Genomic DNA, 7,169 nt, shown 5'->3' on the forward strand with positions numbered 1-7,169 from the left:
TTCTGCGCAAATTAAAAATTATTAGATCGATGGGGATTAAAGGTATCCAATTCTAAAATTCCCAGCTCTGGTAAACCTGGTAAGGTTGGGGGTGGGGGGGACAAATCTATATATTATGGGTTGTGGATATTTGTATCATTATCTCATGTATCCTTGTTCTTCTTAATTCTCCCCAAGTTCTCATCAATATTAGGGTTCAGTTTGTAATAATCAGTCATAAATGAGAATAGGATACAGGGTGTCCTTAGATACATAAATGTAATGGTGATACAATATAAAAATAATTTTCCAAATAAACATTAAAAGGTGTCTCAAGATGAGCTTAATGAGGTTGTTTCTAGAGTGATAACCAGAAAATGATGGAATAGGAAGACGACACTATAGCAATACACTTCAGGGTATTTGATGTTGTTACACATTAAATAGTTTATCTAAACACTTTAATTTCGTTTATCTAAACACTTTAAATAACTAATTTAGTTGAATTGGCCTGTATACGTATCACAATTGCTGTTTCTTATTCTCATTGGACCTTTTAAAGTTATAACTTGATTATAAAGTCGTCTTTCTATTTCAGAATTCCAGTTACCACTGTAGATACATAGAACATCATAGAACAATATAGAACAATATAAAACAATATAGAACAATATATAACAATATAGAACAATATAGAACAATAAAGAACAATATAGAACAGCATAGAACAATAAAGATCAATAGAGAACAATATAGAACAATATAGAACAATAGAGAACAATATAGAACAATATAGAAAAATATAGGACAACATAGAACAATATAGAACAATATAGAACAATATAGAACAACATAGAACAATATAGAACAGTATAGAACAAAATAGACAAAACTGACAGAATAGACAAAACTGACAAAATGGACAAAACTGACAGAAAAGACAAAATTGACAGAATAGACAAAACTGAAAAATAGACCAAACTGACTGAATGTAATACCAAACTGACAAAATAGACAAAAACTGACAGAATAGACAAAACTGACAAAATGGACAAAACTGACAGAATAGTCAAAACTGACAGAAAAGACAAAACTGTTAAAATACTTAAACAAAACTGACAAAATAGGCAAAACTGACAGAATAGACAAAACTAACAAAATAGACAAAACTGACAGAATAGACAAAACTAACAAAATAGACAAAACTAACAAAATAAACAAAACTGACAGAATACACAAAACTAACAAAATAGACAAAACTGATAAAATAGACAAAACTGACAAAATAGACAAAACTGACTGTAAAGACATAAAATGAGAGAATTGACATTAAAGTTCAAGACAGAGATGAAAACATATCCATAAAGATGTACAGGGTTACTCACAATTAGACTTTAACAACGACCTGAATTTCTTGAATTTCTGAAATCTTGAAGATGTACTGTGATTTTTTGTCTTTCATATATACCATAGTCTTTAAATGGTATATCAAATGATAGATTAACGAAAGTAACAAGCTTACGGCTACATAGAATGCAAGAACAAAGATTGAAAAAAATCCGTGTCTCTAAAGTCTTATTATTTGTGGGTAACCCTGTTTGTTGCATTCTACGACACCCCCCACCATTGATCGCCATATTTACGATAGTTTGCGCTGTGTACGCAGAATTTTTAGATCCCTGCGTCATCAGACTCTACATGGCTGAGAGTGATAAAAGAAAGATAAAATGACGCATTTCAATTCTTTGAAGAAGGCTAAGCAGTAAGCATAGATGGAGTTGATCAGTTTTATGGTTAGAATATGCAGGGGATCAGACTTTAATACAAGTAGGGGTGTTAACGTTTTAATTTTTTTTTAAAAACGATCGTTTCGTTATGAACACGTCGAGGAAAATTGAAAAACGAAACGATCGTTTTCAAAAACGATCGTTTTTTTAAAAGTTCGTTTTTAAGAAACTGTCGTTTATTAAACGATCGTTTTTATAAAGCTCGTCGTTTTGTTAACGATCGTTAACGACTACCCTTCGTTAACGTTACAAGGGGGCGGGCCAGTGTATAGTATCCTGTACCTGTGTCCCGTCAAGCCCGTATCCTGTAAACTGCATCCTTTGTTCTTTAGCGAGCATTCTTGTACATACCTTGTATCTTATATCCTATAATTGTATTGGGTTTTAAAATATGAACGAAATCTTGACATTAAGTTTTGTTTTCTCGTGAATGTCCAAATTCTTGAGAGCAAGTAAATAATGATAGAATATACCATGAATGAACATATACATATGAACATATATCTTGTTATTATTGTCTTTTTTCATTGTTCCTAGGTACAGTAACAAAAGCGTACATACTACTTTTACGATGCCTTTTTTTGTTCCGTTAAAGTCACTTCAATTAAAATTGTTGTTTTTTTCTCTGGATTTATGTCTACACGGAGCGACATGAATTGTCAGTGTTCCTTTATGAGAGTTTGTTGGTTTCTTTTTACAAATATTTTAACGATACACTTTTTGTGATATCTAATAGACTACTTGTGTGAAGGGTGTAGAGTTATAGACTACATGATTGATGATTTTAGGATGTTTGAATAAAAATCTAAAATGGCGGCGTGTCAGCTGATTATCTGGTTGCTGCGTCCTATTTCGGGGATTTATAGGAGTTGACCCCTCGGTGTGACCCCAGCTGAACTATATGTAGAAGCAGGGGTAAAAAATGAAAACACGTGTTTCTTTGGTTAAACTTTTGCGAAACATGTGAAGTTTTATTCAAAACACATGTTTTTAAGTTGGTTAAGCAGACCCAGTTTATTTGATGGTTGTGTACCCTGGTTCCACTGATGAACCATATCCAACATGAATTCCCGATCCTTGGATTTAAATAACCCTCTTCTTAGATAAGGTTTGACTAGGATTAATGGTCCCCTTATAGCCCCACTCCTCCCCCCCCTTCCCATCCATATTTCAAAAAATAGAGAATTCATTCCTAATCATTATTATCGAAATACATGTAATCGAAGTTTTTTTATCGCGGGAAGCCCAACCAATCCAGCCCCCCCCCCTCAAATCAGTTTATCAAAGTTTATTAATTTAGTTTATTATATTTTAGATTCAAATTGCGGTTCAAATTAAGAGTTATTACTTAAGAAACCTTTTGAAAGAAATCTCATCCTTGTTCTTCATCTTGTCTGTCTTGGTGTTTGTTTGTTTGTATCCAAGAAACGTCAAAACGACCGAACAGGTCCCAAAATATTTTAGGCAACTCACTGAACTCAAAATTGCAAAAATTTGTTTGATGAAATACTGATTTTTTAAGATTTAGAAAATCCACTTCAAAATATTATCAAATTGTTTTTAGTTGTACGAAGAGAAATGCTAGAGCGACAATTGAAAGTTTAAATAGAAGATGTGCTAAAAGCGCCCTCAAAGCCTAGTTTTGTAAATTGCAATTGCTGCAACTAATTTATTTTTTAGAATTGCAAAATTCTCAAAATTCATCTTCATTATCGGCCAGGGGTTGATGGGGGACCCTTCACCCCCTTATAACCCTTTCCCCCCCTTTATGTATCCTCCCTGTCATATTGAATAATCCGTCTCTCCTGTATAATTAATATTTTCTTGTGTTCTGATAATTAAACACTTTTCTGTCAACTATGCTACAGTTCTACAGTTTTTCCTTTCACAAGAACCCTTGGCGCACAGGGAGAGGTCAAAGGTCGCACACCGGGTTCTTACTGAGTACGTGAGGGTAGAAAGATAAAAGGTAGGGGAGAACAATGTAGAAGGGAAGAGAAGAAAAGGGGGGGAGGAGAAATAATATAAGAGAAAGAACAATGACAGGAAAGGAACTGTCCACTGTCAAAATAGAGTAACATGCCTGATTCACAATTTAATCAATTATCTGAATAACACTGGAGAAGATATATATTTGTTATATCTAAAAGAGATCTGCAGTTCTGCAATCTTTCTTACTTTACATCCTGCAATAAAAATGTAAACTTTGTAGGGAACTATCTTTAACAGACACAATAGAAAGATGAAATTACACAATAGAAAGATCAAATGAAAGTAAATTATTCGTATAGATTGAATTGTCACATGTGTCCAGTATAGGTCCTCTCTTTGCAGCGCTATTGATTACAACTCAAAGGGTTTTTTACAATGTATATGTAATCAAGTAAATTATCTCACGCTTGGGCGAAAAATCAAAGCAAAAGTAACTCAGATGTTGCTAGGTCGGACCAGTAATTTCTTATATTGACGTTTTCCTTATCCTTGCCATGCCATAGAAGGTCATTTGAAACTCAGGATAACACCCTAATCTTTAAGAAGAACGTATTAACAGTAAGCGCCAACAAAATGGGAGTTTTAAGAGGGGAAATAAGATTAAAAAAGAGGATAAAGAACAAAAAGGGAGAACAAACAAAATTGAGTCAATTTAGGGAAATATTGAAATTATGGGGGAGGGGGGGTGCAATAAGGGGGCAATGTACTCACAGTAGTATAGAGTCAAGGCTACATATATATATACTTCTAATGATGCAATTACTGATAATAATTATCCTGAAGAGTAATTACTCTCTCTGGATAATGGGGCAGGGCAGTAGTTGAAGAGAGAGTTTACTATATTGTCAACATGTTTACTTACTTATACACACAAATATATCAATGTGAGAGAGGGGGGCCGAATTTAGGTTTAGAGGAGGTTGAGAGAGGCTCAGATAAGAGGTGTCAGGGGGTCGAATGGAGGTTTAAAAGGGGAGTGGAAATGACTCAAAGATGAGATGTAATGGGGGTCAAATGGAGGTTATGGGGAGGGTTGAAGGGGCTCAGACAGAGATTAGGAGGATGGCCGAATGGAGGTTTGGAAGTCGGGTGGAAGGGGCTCAGATAGGAGGTTTGGGGTAGGCGAATAGAGGTTAGGAAGTGGGATGTGAGGGGCTCAGATAGGAGATGGGAGGGGGTCAAAAGGAGGTTTGGACGGGAGCAGGGCTCAAAAAAAGGGTCGAATGGAGGTTCGGAACAGAAATTTGGAAGGGAGAAGGGCTCAGATAGAGGGTAGGGAATTGAGGGGTTTGTTTAAAATTTTATATTGAGGGGTTTGTTTAAAATATTATATTGAGGGGTTTGTTTAAAATTTTATATTGAGGGGTTTGACTTTTATAGCGATAACTCCAGCCAAAGCCGGATTCTAAAGCTAGTTGTATAATTATATATTTGAGGTTAAAAGAAAATGTACACCACCATGCTATATAGGGTTACACACAAAGAATAAGACTTGAATAATGTCATAGTTTTTCTTTTGCCTTCCATATATATATATCTTGTTCATTATTATAAACTAGGCTTTTAGGGTGCTTCGCGCCCATCTTCTATTTCAACTTTTAATTGTGGCTTTATCTGTGAGCATCTTCTCTTTGTACAGTATAAAACAAAAACAAAAAAAGTTTGCGAATTTCATAATATTTTTTTTTCGCGCATTTTATCAAATTTTACAAAATAAAAAACTTTTGAGAACAAATTTTTAAAATTTTGATCATTCATAAACCTTCCCTGGGGTCACGTGAGGTCCCACACAAAATTTAGGCCCGATCGGTTCAGCCGTTTTGACGTTTATTGGATACAAACAAACATTCAGACAAGCTAAATTTAGAATTGTCTATATATATCTTTTACTGCTAAACTAAAAGAGTTTGTTTTAATCTTAATTCATGACAGAAACAATCTCAAGAACTGACGAGGGTCAACCCAGACCAAAATATATTTTCAATAAATGTTGAACTAACATCTACTTTTTACTCTATTGGTCCATCACCATCACCGAATTTTAAATGTAAAAGTTTATAGTTGCAGGAACCATGAATAAAAAAAGATATTATACAAATGTCATGCAGTCCAAATAGATTGTCAAGTACTAGACAATCTATTTGATGCAGTCGACTTTTAAGTATCATATTTTCTGGGTAACCGTGTATCTTTTAAGTTTATCTATACATTTTATTGTTTCGAATGTATTATGATAAATTATTTTGCCATATTTCATATCTTATCGAAATCTCAAGAAATCAGAAGACTGACTTACTGATTGTGAAAAGTGTAGATTCAATGCAGATGAAGTAAAGTTTATCCTCTGAAGATTGAAGACTAGATTTCTATTATAAATTTGTAAGGAATTCTTCTGAATATCAGTCGATTAAATATGCTATGCCTCCCCCTCCCTCTCCCTGCGCAATATGCTATGCTCCCCCCCCCCCATAATAAATGGTGTGCAGTATGCCCATATTTATCGTTCACACAATTAATGAAGAAATCAATTTTCATCCCAGTAAATATTTATCAAATCTGAGGTCGGAATCCATCCTGGGGGGAGGGAACGGGTATGAGAGAGGAGTTAAAAGTATGGAATATACGACCCATCGCAAAGATTCAAACGGTCTGAGGTGTTTAATAAAAGTTTTAAGCTTGATTCATTGCAAACCTTTCAGTCAGTTATAAACCTTATTTTATATCATGTATCATACTATATTTAATAATCATTTATTGAACCTTTGATACCTTAATACTCTGTATTACAGTATTCAGTAAAGTATTTTAGATTAAACATTTTAATTTCAAATATATTTGAATATATTATCTTATGTAATATTATTTATGAAAGATTTGCATGCCTGATTCACAACAGAACCTACCTCTATAATCTATGTCTTATCATTGATAAGGAAGATTTGCATGCCTTATTCACAACAGTGCTTTTTACCTCTATAATCTATATATTAGCATTAATAAGGAAGATTTTCATGCCTTATTCACAACAGTGCCTTTTACCTCTATAATCTATATCTTATCATTAATAAGGAAGATTTTGTTTTCTTTTTATCTATTGTCGAACGATTTCCTTCTTTGACTCTGCTCACGGTAAACTATGGATCATTGAGTTTTAACTTCAGGACAGACTTTGTCCTGTTAAATAAAGAATTGTACGCTATTTTTACCGAATTTTGAATTAAAATATGACAGAAAATTAGCCAATACAAACAGATATTTAGATATATCTAACATGACTAAACATTATGTGTTTAATATTATTACCATATTCTAGCATTGTTTGCGAAATAAATGTGTATTAAATTTTCTAAATATAATGCAAAGGGACCCATATAACTGTGAAATAGGAGGACAACTGTTAGAATTAAATGT

Source organism: Eurytemora carolleeae, unplaced genomic scaffold (genome assembly GCF_000591075.1).
Source record: "Eurytemora carolleeae unplaced genomic scaffold, Eaff_2.0 scaffold744, whole genome shotgun sequence".
In the NCBI taxonomy this organism is placed as follows: Eukaryota; Metazoa; Arthropoda; class Copepoda; order Calanoida; family Temoridae; genus Eurytemora; species Eurytemora carolleeae.